Source organism: Lonchura striata, chromosome 1 (genome assembly GCF_050655825.1).
Source record: "Lonchura striata isolate lonStrDom1 chromosome 1, ASM5065582v1, whole genome shotgun sequence".
In the NCBI taxonomy this organism is placed as follows: domain Eukaryota; kingdom Metazoa; phylum Chordata; class Aves; order Passeriformes; family Estrildidae; genus Lonchura; species Lonchura striata.
This window is the reverse complement of record NC_140703.1, coordinates 102,659,398-102,671,803: the sequence shown is the minus strand read 5'-3', so window position 1 is coordinate 102,671,803 and position 12,406 is coordinate 102,659,398. Positions and strand designations below refer to the sequence as shown.

At 42.5% G+C, this 12,406-nt stretch overlaps 1 protein-coding gene across 2 annotated transcripts in view; it reads right to left on the bottom strand.

Annotated features, from left to right (window-relative positions):
* Window positions 1-12,406, bottom strand: part of NHS (NHS actin remodeling regulator) — a 247,089-nt gene that overhangs the window by 120,176 nt on the left and 114,507 nt on the right. The gene's annotated exons all lie outside the window — the stretch shown is intronic.

Below are 12,406 nucleotides of genomic sequence, written 5' to 3'. Positions count from 1 at the left end.
AAAAAAAAAAAACCAAAAAAAAAAACAAACAAAAAAAAAAACAAAACAACCAAAAAAAACCAGGCAGCAAGAAGCCACAAGAAAAGGAGAATGTTATTACTGCTGAGGAAACAGGAAACTAGGACTTCCTCCTTCTCACTGGACCAGAAATATCACAACCTCTGTCTCTCCCAAACCCTGGCATAACTTGGGCATTTTTGTCTTGTAAGGAACATGGTATTGACAAAAACAAGCACAGAAGAGGAAAGAGCTACCCATATGTTTTTCATGATCACAAGGGTCTCGGCTGGGGACCTGACATCTACGTGAGATGCTTCACCAGTGGTTTATGAGCTCCAGCCCATTGGACAATCCTGTTAATGCTGTAATGGCATTTTCTCTGCCCTAGTACACAATAACACATGGTATAAGCACACTCTATATATAGCTTGCCCCATACAGTTAACGGATACAGACTGAGTGGGGGTTTCCTTTTCGTTCCCTTGGAGAGAACTTATTTCAAAAGAATGTTTTCTCCTTATTCTTCCTTACAGAAGCCGCTGCCTGGGAATTGCAGCTCTGACACCAATACACATACACTTCATGAATGAACATCCTTTCCCTCCATTTCTTTCAATCTCTGAGGACACAGAGAAACATCTTTGCTTAACAAAATCAAGACAGAGGCTAACATCCATCATGTGAGCCATCAGGGAAGCCTATCCATTTAATCTCTCCTCCAATACAAATGCAACAGAATAATGAAGAAAGTTGAGTTGAGCAGAAGAAATGTATCACTGTGGTCTGGTACAGTTACAGTGGAGAAAACACTTCTGTTGTGTAGCCAAATGTACAAAACCCTGTGTGACAAACTCTATAAAAGCAACACACAAACCACTGAAGGGGCAAGGCATTCCTACCTGGTCTGAAGGAATTTGCTCCACTTACGAGGAAGCCCAGAGGAGCTGAGAGCTTCCTCTACTATTCTGGTCACTCCCTTTCAGACTGGGCAAACTTTAGCATGCTAGCAAGGGACCACTCTTTTTTTCCTTCTTTTCCTCTTTAAAAATACTTAGGTTCATTTTTAGCATTTGAGGGAAAAAAAACTGGTTTACACTCGTTAAAGGAAAAGATGTATTCCTGCAAAGTGATGAGCATGTTCAATTCTGACTGACAGAATGGTTTTTTAAAATAATACACTACCTTTGCTGACTGATACATGTGCTGACAGGTTATATTATTAGAAAATATGTGAGGAAGTTTATTTTACCATAATCCAAATTGACAGAGTTCAGGTTAAGTGTTATTGTTTGGCTTTTGAGAGATTAAGTTAAGGAATTTACCAATCTCTTTTTTTTTTTTTTTTTTTTTATTTGTATCAAGTGATTTAGAGTGCATCAGTACATGCAGTCAAACAAGATACTCAGTGTACACAAGAGGGTACAGCCTCTGGAGATTCTGACAGTTTCTTTTTTGCATTCAACAGACATCCATCCCGTCGCACAGGATAGATCCTCCATTCAATCAACTCAGTTTACAGAAATATAGATGAACAGTGCTTAGCTGCAACTAAACTCATGCTGTCTTCTGTGGCAGGATCCATAACAACCACTGATGTACTGCCAAGGGTTTGGTTAAAAACACACACCTACACTCTGCAGCAGAGACCCACCAGTGGAAATTAATGTAATAACACCCCCTCCCACAGTCTAGGGAGAAGCACATACAAGAACATGACGGTGGCCAAAAACATGGCTTGACTCTAAAACTACTTGACCATGGCCATGTCCCATTGAAAGGAAGGCTTTCCACAAGCTGGGAAAGTGATGCTCCTATATACACTCTCACCTTATGTACACATGCCCCCCCCATCAGAAGCGGGGATGACGGGGAATCGTTTGATCAGGGCAACACAAAGGCCTCTCTGCCCTGTTTCTTCTAGGTCAGCGAGCAAGCACTGCTGTTAAATTGGGGTTTAATGTATAAACTGCCACTCAGTTGTTTCTGATTGTCCAGAATGTGTCTTTGTTTAAACACATAAACCCCCATCTGGTACCCCTTACTGGCCCGCTTCTTTGCCTTGTGCATGGGTAACTAAACACAGAAGCTTGTAGGGAGGTTGAGGCTTGTCCACATGGCCCCACAGCTCCCTCAAAGAGCCAGCTGGACAGCCACAGCATCTACTCACCCTGTCAAGGAACCACCTCCACTGCTGAAAGGGGACCAAAAGGCACTCCTTGGTCCAGGAAGCAGATCTCTGAGACAGGGTTAGCAGAGTGTTTCAGATAGGCATGTTGTAGCAGTAACATCTGCTACTGTTGTAATAGTAACAACAAGGAGCGATCAAAGGCAGAATGACTGAAATAGGGGGAGCCCAACCCAAAAGGGTTCAGATCACATGCAGAAGTCCTAAATGTGGACTGCAACATGTGTTTCACACAAATCCACCTTTTCTTGTCTCAAACATATATCTGTAGGCATCTACAGCTTACATCACTGTTGTAGCAAAAAACTGTATTTTGAGCTTACTTAGTCTGAAGGAGATAAAAAACTCCAGCCTCCAGTTCTGCCAGGTTCAGCAACCTTCTCTCTCCTATCAGATTTCAAGTTTAATGTACCCTCGGCTGTTACTTCTGAGTTGACATAAGTGATTGTCCTAGCTATCTTACTTCAAGAAGACTTTGTGGAACAAAACTCACCCCAACCCTATGCTCACAAACCCATTTATTTTCAAACCAACACAGGCTGCACATAAACCTGGTTGTGGCCCCCAAAATTGTCTGTCTGTTGTAGAAGTGGCAAACTTGAGTGGGTCATCTCTTTGTCCAAACTGACATCCACACCCTTTTTTTTTTTTTAACCCTGCATTTTATATATTTACAACTTATTATATAAACACCTAACATTTGTGTCCCCCTGAACTTGAGTTGAAGCTCATGCTCTCTGTCACATAAGGGGATGCACCCATTTTGCTTCTGGCCCCCAGTGCATGAGGAGGGCTTAGAAAAGCTGGCTACTCCAGGAGCACTGCACTGCTGTCCCAGGTTTTTAGGTCCTGTCAGCCAAAAAGGAAAAGTATTTCCTCTTTTGACTATGCCCTCACCTCCATTCTCCCATATTGGGAGCTGACAGAGAACCACTTAAAAGCTTTTGCACTCTAATTCCACTCACTGTATTCAGAACTTCACAAAGTATCTTCACAGTGGGTCTGGTGAGTGGCAACTGTGTTCACACTGATGTGAAAAGAAGAATCAGCAAGAATGAAACTACTCAGACTGATGTGATTTTAAAGATAAATGAGAAAGGGCAAGGCCCACACTTTTGCTTAACAGATCCTCTTCTTCTGAGATAAGGATGATATAAATAATGTTAATAAATCATTTTGGGTCTACATTCTCTTAAGATGCATTTGGTCACCGAAGCTAATCAGTTTTTTCAAGTTAAGTGAATATCACTAGTCATCACAATACTTTTAGCTTTCTTGGTTGCAGGAAAAAGCTTACACCAAATAAAGCTAAGAAACTGGAAAGGAAATTGTTTTATAAAAAGTAGATAACTATGGTAAATTTCTAGTCCTTGACTAACAATGTTAGCAAAAAACACTGATGAAGCCAATCTGCTGCAAGATTGGTGCAAAAATTCAGACTTCTGTGATGACTTTCATGAAACACTTATGGGCATCAAAGGCTGACATGATAAATTAGCCTGTCACTGCCCACCATGCACTTCCAGTGAGATTCTGCTCTCTGATTCTCTATTGGCAAAGAAAATCCACCTGCCATGTTTAAAACACCACAGTGGGAATGGGCAGAGTGCTGAAAACAGAGCAGAAAAATCTCACAAGTCCAACACTCAAAGTCTGTACAAAGCCATGGCCATGTCCGACATCACAGTGGCCAGAGTCTGCCCTTCAAATACCCACATCCTCAGCTCAGTGAGGGTCACACAGGACCAGGACTTCGTGTTTCTCTACCTGCTACTTACTTTAGGGCTGCTGCTTGGATTCCCTTGGAACTGAGGAGGTGATACACACACACACACACACACACACACACACGCACATGCACACACACACATACATACACAAACACACACACACCCCACACACTCTAACCAGTCAAGAAACAATCACTGCAGAAGGGACCTTGCTTGTTTCTAAGGAGTGCACTAATGAATGCTGTTATCCAGAAACTGGTCAACGATAGCACTGGTTTTCAACGCAACCCTTTGCCTTTTTGTGCAAAGCTGAAGTTGTTGCACATTGTTCCATCAGAAGAGAATTTGCAGAAAACTTTTATGGACGGGCTGGTCATCAAAATGGTATGGGAAGAGGAGGGGAGGTTCCACAGAAAATACTATTTTCAAATAAATTTGAGATGTTTTCACATCCCTGAGGCAGACTCATGTTGCTTTTGGCGAGCACAACATAAAAAATAACATGAGTGTGTGGCTCATGAGCAGTTTCCTGCACGGGCTATGAATTTGCTTTGTTTTCTGTCATTATTGTTATTGTTATTAGATGGAGGTAGTGGAAAAGAGCATAGGTACATGCAGGAGGTGAAATAGGAAAAAGTTAATCTGTCATGTCATCACTCTTTTAATTCAAAGCATAGAATCTCAGTTTTTTATAGTATGGGATCTGATAATGACAATCCAGCACCACCTGAACAAGCAGTCTGTGGGACAGTCCATACCACTGCGAGTGGGAAGAGAGTGTTCTCCATCTGCTCCCTGCTCCTGCTCTGAGAACACTGGCCATGTGAGAAGAGGAATGGGGCACACATTTTAGTACTTGTCCTGCCAGCTAGGCAAGAACATTTAACTGAAAGGCTTACTCACAGTAAAAAACCTGCTTGAAGTCTGGCCCGAGACCTTGACCCCTGGATTGCCGTGGGTTTCAGAACAGCCTCCTCTATTGGAGACAAGCTCACATCTAAAGAGAAGCAAACCTGTTGGAAGTGTTTAATATCTTGCTTGTATTAATGTTTACCAAAACAAAAAGGTCAGTAGCAATAATGTTTCTATATCAACAAGTACCTATGAAAGGGAATGACCTCAGCTTGGGTCATGGAAAGATCAGGTTAGAAAGTACTTAAATGGACAGATCATCTTAGAACAACTGAGGAAACTGAGGAAATCAATGCAAAAGTACTTAGAGAGCTAACAGAGGCAATTGTTAACAGGCTCATTAGTGGTCATCCCTGAGAACTTGTAGATGGTTGAAGAGGCTGGAAAAGGGTAAGCATGAATCTTTGCTTTAAAAGGGGGAGAAGCAAGATCTCCTGGTAATACCACACTGGAGGAGGCTGCCCATGCCCCAGAGGACAGGAGTACAATTCAGGCTGGAAAAACAGTCTGAAAATAACATACTATAATTCACTTTGGAGAAGGAAAGCTTCTACATGAAGACTGGGAGAATTAGATGCAATAGTAGTTGATGGAGAACCATCTGGGCCAACAGCAGTTGTACAGGAGAGGAACTTGTGGTTACAGTAGAGCACAGGGGCTCTTGTATTGCCTGAGAGGTGATACAGTAAAGGAAACTTAGAATGGGCAGAGATGCTCTTCTATTCACACAGGGAAGCAAGTATGGGCAGAGAACATCAGTGAGGGAACATGACCAAACTTCCCTAGCCTGAGCCCAAATGGCACCCAAAGATGGGCAAGAAACTTGGTGAAGAAATTAAAAAATAAGTTGAGGATGACAATCCTCTAAGCAGTGTTGAGATGAAGTCTTCAGCTTGTGTTGCTTTGGGTCCTTTCTCAGTTTTCTCATGACCATGTATCCCAAAGGACTACCTCTCTCTCTCTATTTCTCTCTCTCTCTCTATTTCTCTCTCTCTCTCTCTTTCTCTCCCTCTCGCTCTCCAGGCTTACAGACAAAGTTGCATGGAGACTGAATAGCAACCCTCCCTCCAGTATCTGAAGGGGGCTTACAGCAAAGATAGAAAGGGACTTTTCAACAGGAACTGTAGTGATAGGACAAGGAGTAATGGGTACAGACTGAAACACAGGAAGTTTAGATTTTGGGGAGAAATTTTTTAATGTGAAGGTGGTGAGATATTAGAACAGGTTGCACAGAGAGGCTGTGGATGACCCAACCCTGACAGTGCACTAGGCCATATTGGATAAGGCTTTGAGCAACCTGATCTAGTGGGAGGTGTCCCTGCCCAAGGCAGTGGGGGATAGGACAGGATGATCTTTAGAGGTGCAGTCCAGCCCATAGCATCCTGTGATTCTGTGCTTGTATGAAAAAAAAAGGATGGGAAATTCAGTAAGGCTAATGCAAGCTAAACCAGATGCATATTAACTTCATCCCTCCATCACCAGATTGTTTAGGTTCAATGTTTTTTTAATTGATAGAGTCTTTAGATGTGTCAATCTACACAGCATACTCCTCAGGGCAATTGGCCAGAAAAGCATGCTTTATGCATTTATATATCTGTACTGTATCAGTGACATCAGTAGTGACATAATTGCCCAGACATGTCATCAAGTCAATACATTCAGAGATTTGGGGTTTATTTGTTTGGGAAAGCGAGGAAGAAAAAGAACAGCAGACCAGAAATTAAGAAAATATTGTGAGTTTAAGGCTTCCATGGGTAGGTTTTGTCTGCAATGATGGACGAAGAATTAGCTGGAAGAGGACTCTCAGAGGAGCAGCTGTGCTGTGTCATGGCATGTAGCTGCTGCAGACATCTCTGCAGTGCTGGCTGAGAAAGGGGCAGCCTGCACTTCAGGACTCTACAGAAGGGCTCTGCACCATTTTATCATTCACAATGATATGTCCAATGTGTGACCATGAACAGGAGCAGCTGCTTCGTGAATGGAGACTGCAGTATCCAGACTCTCCCCAGAAACTCCCTAGCACTGTAAACTATTCCACAGTTTTACAGGAGACACCAAACTGATGCCATTCTCTCTCTGACTGTTAAGCTCCTTGTTGCTTATCTTAGTAAAGAGAGGAAGAGAAGAAATACTGAGCCAATGAATGAATGTGAATGAAAATAAATGGTTCCTAGATAAAGAAAAAAAACAAGCCACTTCTTGTTCATTAACTCAGACATTCTACAAGTGAGGTGCTTCTTTCACAGAGAGCTAAAGGTTCATAATAGTCACCCCGTAGGTTAACCCACTGTAGATGACCATATCTTGAAAAAAAAACAGTAGAAAAGGGTCTGGACTTGTAGAAAAGCTCCACAGGAACTCTATAGTTTGAGTGTGAACCCCATATGTCTGAGGAGAGGGGCAAGGAGAATCACAGAAGTTGAGAAACCATAGAGAAAAAACCCGTAATTTTGGTATGAAAACCAAAAATAACAGAAGTAATAGAAATCCTGAAAGGTTTCATCAGACACAAGGAGAACACAAAGACTCTGAAGAGTGAAAGCTCTCTAGATAAATGATAAAATTAGATAAATTATAGAATTAGTTAACACAAAAAAAATTAGACACTACTCACACACACACAAGACTAAAGGTTTCCTCAGCTCAAACTCCCTTTGGTGCAAACTCAGCTCAAGTGGTTTCAGTAAATCAATGAAGATTCTTAGGTTATTGTGTCTCATCTCCTGTGCACCATAGGATGAGGAAAACTATGCAAGTGTCCATAGGCTGGGGTTGCCAACTTACACCTCTAGTTAAACCATGTCAGACCTCTAACTGTGTACCTTTCCCTCTTCCATATGAAACACAAGAGCCCTTAATACTGTTCAAAATGTAGGAATGCTTTGCTCCCTGTTTTTTTACTGCTCTATGACACAACATGAAATCTGGTATTTGTAGCTCTGTTACTTTTTCTGTGATTGAAATTGCACTTGGATGACACTGCCTACCACAGAATTTCTCTAACACGTGACCATGGCAGCAGCCAGGTTACTGCCCTCAAGTTAGTCTTTGTCTTGTATTTTACTTATGGGTATGGATCTTTAAAGGAGATTTAATATTATTTTTATTTGGCAGGAAAGAAGCTTTTTCTATCTGGTCTCCAAAAACTTAGGAAAATCCCTTATTTTTTTTTCCCTCAATGTATTTTCTGTGCTAAAGATGAAATATTAGTCTTGTTTCAAGCAGGTATTCAAGAACATGCCTAACTGTAAGAAAACTAGTAATTTGACCAACTCCATTGGAATAAATAATCTACACCTCGATGAAGCAGGGCTAAGAGGTTTATTTTGATGTGTAATAGGTATGCATGGAGAAACACAGATGGGAATTACCTGCCTACAACCAGAGACATGAGACAAGTTAGCCATTTTAGGGATCTGGTATCTGTTGGTCCATTCACTCTTGAATATTTATTTTTCTTCTCATATAGGAAAAAAAAATGCAAACTGATTATAGTGGAAAAGAATCAAAGCATGCCCCTGTGGCACATTTTTCCTTCTCATCCCAGACTTATTTAACCCAAGAATGGGTGAGCCAACGGGCAACAATGAAATCCTCTTGAATACTGCCTATGGACTCAAGATTTCTTCCTTTAGTTTCTTGAAAATTACGGAGGCTTATCTGTGCACAGTCCTGCTTTTCCCACAGAAACCATCAGCTGTGTCCTGCAGCTTATTTCAGTTGTGATAACAGCTGCTGCTTGCCTCCCTGCTTTCCCAGTCTTTTCTAAATTGCACTAAGTTTCCTGTGGTTTCCTGGTTCTTCCAACTCATAAATTGCTTTCAGTGTCACGGAATATCATTCCTAAAAACTATCCACAAAGAAAGAGAATGAGAAAATGAGGACTGGAAGACAACAATGAAGGAACAAAAAATGCAGTTAGTGATGCATCTTAATTCGATCTTCTCAGGAAGTCCGCTGTCCTAGAAAACAAACCGAACAAACCAACCCAGCCCAGCAAAAGAAAACACTCAGAATTCCCCAGATAAGATCACAAAATATGGGGAGAACTGTGCTGTTGCTCGGGGCACGAGCTGCAGTCAGCTGGGAGGGCAGCAATAGATGGCAATAGATAGGCAGGGATGCAGGGTGTGGGTGTCCCAGGAGCTGGGCCAGCTGCTGCTGCTCTTTGCACCAAAGCAGCGCTGGAGGCAGCTGTGGGTGCCAGGCAGCTCCCTCTGCCCTCTGCAGACAGGGTTTGCCTGTGGGCTCCCCCTGCACCCCTCCAGCACACTCATCCCTGGCTGCCGGCAACAGCTTCTGCCTGAGGGGCCCCTCTGTCTTCGAAGACACCAACTCTGTGGTTTATAGGTCTGTTTTAGGTTTGAGGGTAAATCTAGGGAGATGGCCTATTTTTTCCACTTTTTCTTGTCTTTCCCCTCTGGCTTCTGGGGACTTGGAGAAAAAGCATCCCTCCTTTCAAGGGAAAGTCAGCAGAGAGAATGATACAATCTCAAGTGACAGGATTTGAAACTCAGTCTTGGCAAAGGGACAGTATGAGACAGGAGAAGGAAATAGCTGTGCCCCTGCATTTTAGATTGTGCCAACTGTGGATATTTTTGTGGGGCTCAGCAGTGAATTATAAACATATTTTCCACTGCATACCTTCCAAGTCCCCCTGTGGGGATAAAGAGTGAGGTGAGGAGGTGAGGAAACTGCCACCAGAAATCTAACTAAAACTGCCCTAGCCAAGCACAAAAATTAAGCTTTCCTCTCTGCTGCTTCCAATGAGATCTGGAGACATTATGGTCTTACAGTTTTAACAGAAATAGTTCCATTGTGGCCTAGAACACACTGGAGGCAAGTTCAGTGGCTGGGTTCACATCTGCTGTTTTCTGAGAGTGAGAAGATTATCCTCTCAATGAAAGTACATTTCTCAGAGTTTTAAGCACCCAACTCACAACCTTTTCCCTTATTTTTCTAAAAAGACACAATAATTTGTAAAGCAGTGTAGTGTACTGGGAAGTGACACCCATATCCCATCCTGGCAATGGGCTAAGTTTTATGGGTGAATTACCCTTGAACATGCAAGCAGCAGTGTGCATTGTGAAATGAAAGGGGCTGCCTTGAAAATGACATTAAACATTTAAATGTGCTCAGTACTGCTCTTCTGTTTCCATTTATTCATTTCCCTGCTCTTCCTCTTATTCGTGCATGTCCGTGCATGGAGACGGCAAACCCCAGGATGGAGTCTGTTGTAACAACAGAATCAGTGCTCACCTTCCTCTCAGCTACACAGGAGATGGTACCTCTTTTGCTATTTCTTACCCTAAAGCTACCAGAACACACCCACTCATTGTCTCCAAACAGGGCTAAAAAAGTAGTATATCATTATACACACTAGAACTAAGTGCTCCAGGGGCAAATAAACAATTTGGTGCATGGCAACCTGGAAAGCAATTGAAATGAAAAAGGACATTTGATGCTAACTTCTGATTTTTTTTTTTTTTCCCTTATCAGGGCTGGCTTGTACTTCTGCTGCACCCTGGGAGAAGTAGCTGTGTGCTGTGAAGATAAGCCTTCCTGACAGAGGAGCCCGTGGCACGTATTGCCAGTTCCTCACAATGCCACGTGAGTGCTGAGGATGAGCACTACATCCCTCTGCCTTTGCTCCAGCTTCTTTCTGAACAGCAGAGGAAAAGCAACTTGGAGACGGAGTTACTGACTTGGCTTCTTGCAGTACACCCATGGAGTACCAGTGAGGAACTTGACTTTCTTTTATATCTTTTCCTCCAAGACATCTCAAAGTCTTGGTCAACAGTGTCCCCTGACTAATATGGCTGTCTCCTCAATTCCTGCTAGTAAAGGGAACCATCACTTGTGACTTCATCTCCCCAGGCTTTCAAGAGCTTTGCAAAGCCAGAATTCTGGTTCCGCACTGATGCAGAATCAGCTACACTCAAAACCCTTCAAAAACCTCAATAAAATCTCTGCTTGGACCCACACAAACACACAGTCACATATAAATACTCACAAATGTGCCCCAAGTAGTCAGGCTCTTAAAATTCAGTCTGATATATGGTCAAGCTAAAACAGAACAGAGCATCTCCTCCCTCCAGCTCATCAACAGCTGTGTGTACATCAAGAACATACAGAGGTAAGGACTGAAACTGAAGCACTGCATATTTCAGAGTCTGAACTTCGTGTATGCTGCAGGTATCCAAACTCTCTAGGCTCTGAAGTGAGTAGGCACCAACAGAAAAGACAGCCATCACATTTTTGACAGCCATGGAATTTTCTTTATACCTCATTTGATTTGGAGAGGGGGGAGAATGAAAAAAGGGGGAGGTAGGGAGGTGCCAATAAAGCAAACTGCTGTTTCTCTCAGGACCATCCACAGACCCATTTGGCAGTGCTCACATTTGCTCAACTGCTGTGCTGCAACATGCATAACCTACATTACAATGCCAGGTGAGTGCCAGTATTTTCTCCTCTGTGGCAGGATGGAACATGCCACCCAGAGAGATCCAGGCCCTCCAATTTTGAATAAGCTGGGTGATTCAACAGAAGCAGAGATCATACAAAATGTACACGTGAATTTCTGTGATATCTTCTTTTCATTTTTAGGGAAATCTCCTCTTCTGTGTATTTCTGAAAACATCAGGTGAGACCAAGAGGGATTGCACAATATGTGAATCCATCTGTTTCACTCTAAGGGAAGAGTGTAAAGGTCAGTAGCTCTACTCCACCTCCTACCTTCCCTTTCCCAGTGCCAGGAGTGCCTGCTTTGGGTCTCACCACAGACAAAGGCAATGGCACCAGATTGCTGCCAGCAGGGCCCCTTGCCTTGGGATGGATTCACAGCATGACACCTTTAGTAACAGAGTGCTTGCACACCATTTCTGTGCAACTGGTAGGGTATGTGAACAGTGGTGAAAAGCAACATCTAAATAGGGGGAAAGCTCATGCACACAGAAACTTCTCTGCCAGGTGCTAACCACCCTATCTGCAGACTGATGCAGGATGTGGATCTGTTCACAGGTGAAGTTTTTAGCCACAAAAAAAAAATAATGGCAACATCAATGAAAAGGATGGAAGGAAACTGATCCTATTTTTTTGCAGGCATCCACTTGGAACACAAGCTTTATTGCACTTACAGTGAAAGTGGAACTAAAGGTTGTGAAGTCCATGGCTGAGCTGTGGCTCACTATTCAGAAGAAAACCCAACATCCAGTAGTGAAAATCACAGTATGAGAATACTCACAGTGCACAATTAAATGCAGTGACATTCCTGGAAGCTCCGCTGTACAGGAGCAGAGAAGCCATAATTATCTATATAAGCATACGTGGTCAAATCTGTGCCACAAAACTAGGCAGAATTTCCCATATCATATCCTCTGGGGCTTTTAAATTTTTTTTTCAGAAATGAAGATAGAAAATTATCAATAGAGTTTACCTAAAGAAAATTATTTTCTTGTCTGCAAAACTCACAGTTGCATTTTGAAGAGCTGAATAAATGCCACATATGATTGTCAGGTGGTATGGATAAGAAATACATTCAATGATCAACCTAAACACCTGTTACTCACCCAAAATTCTT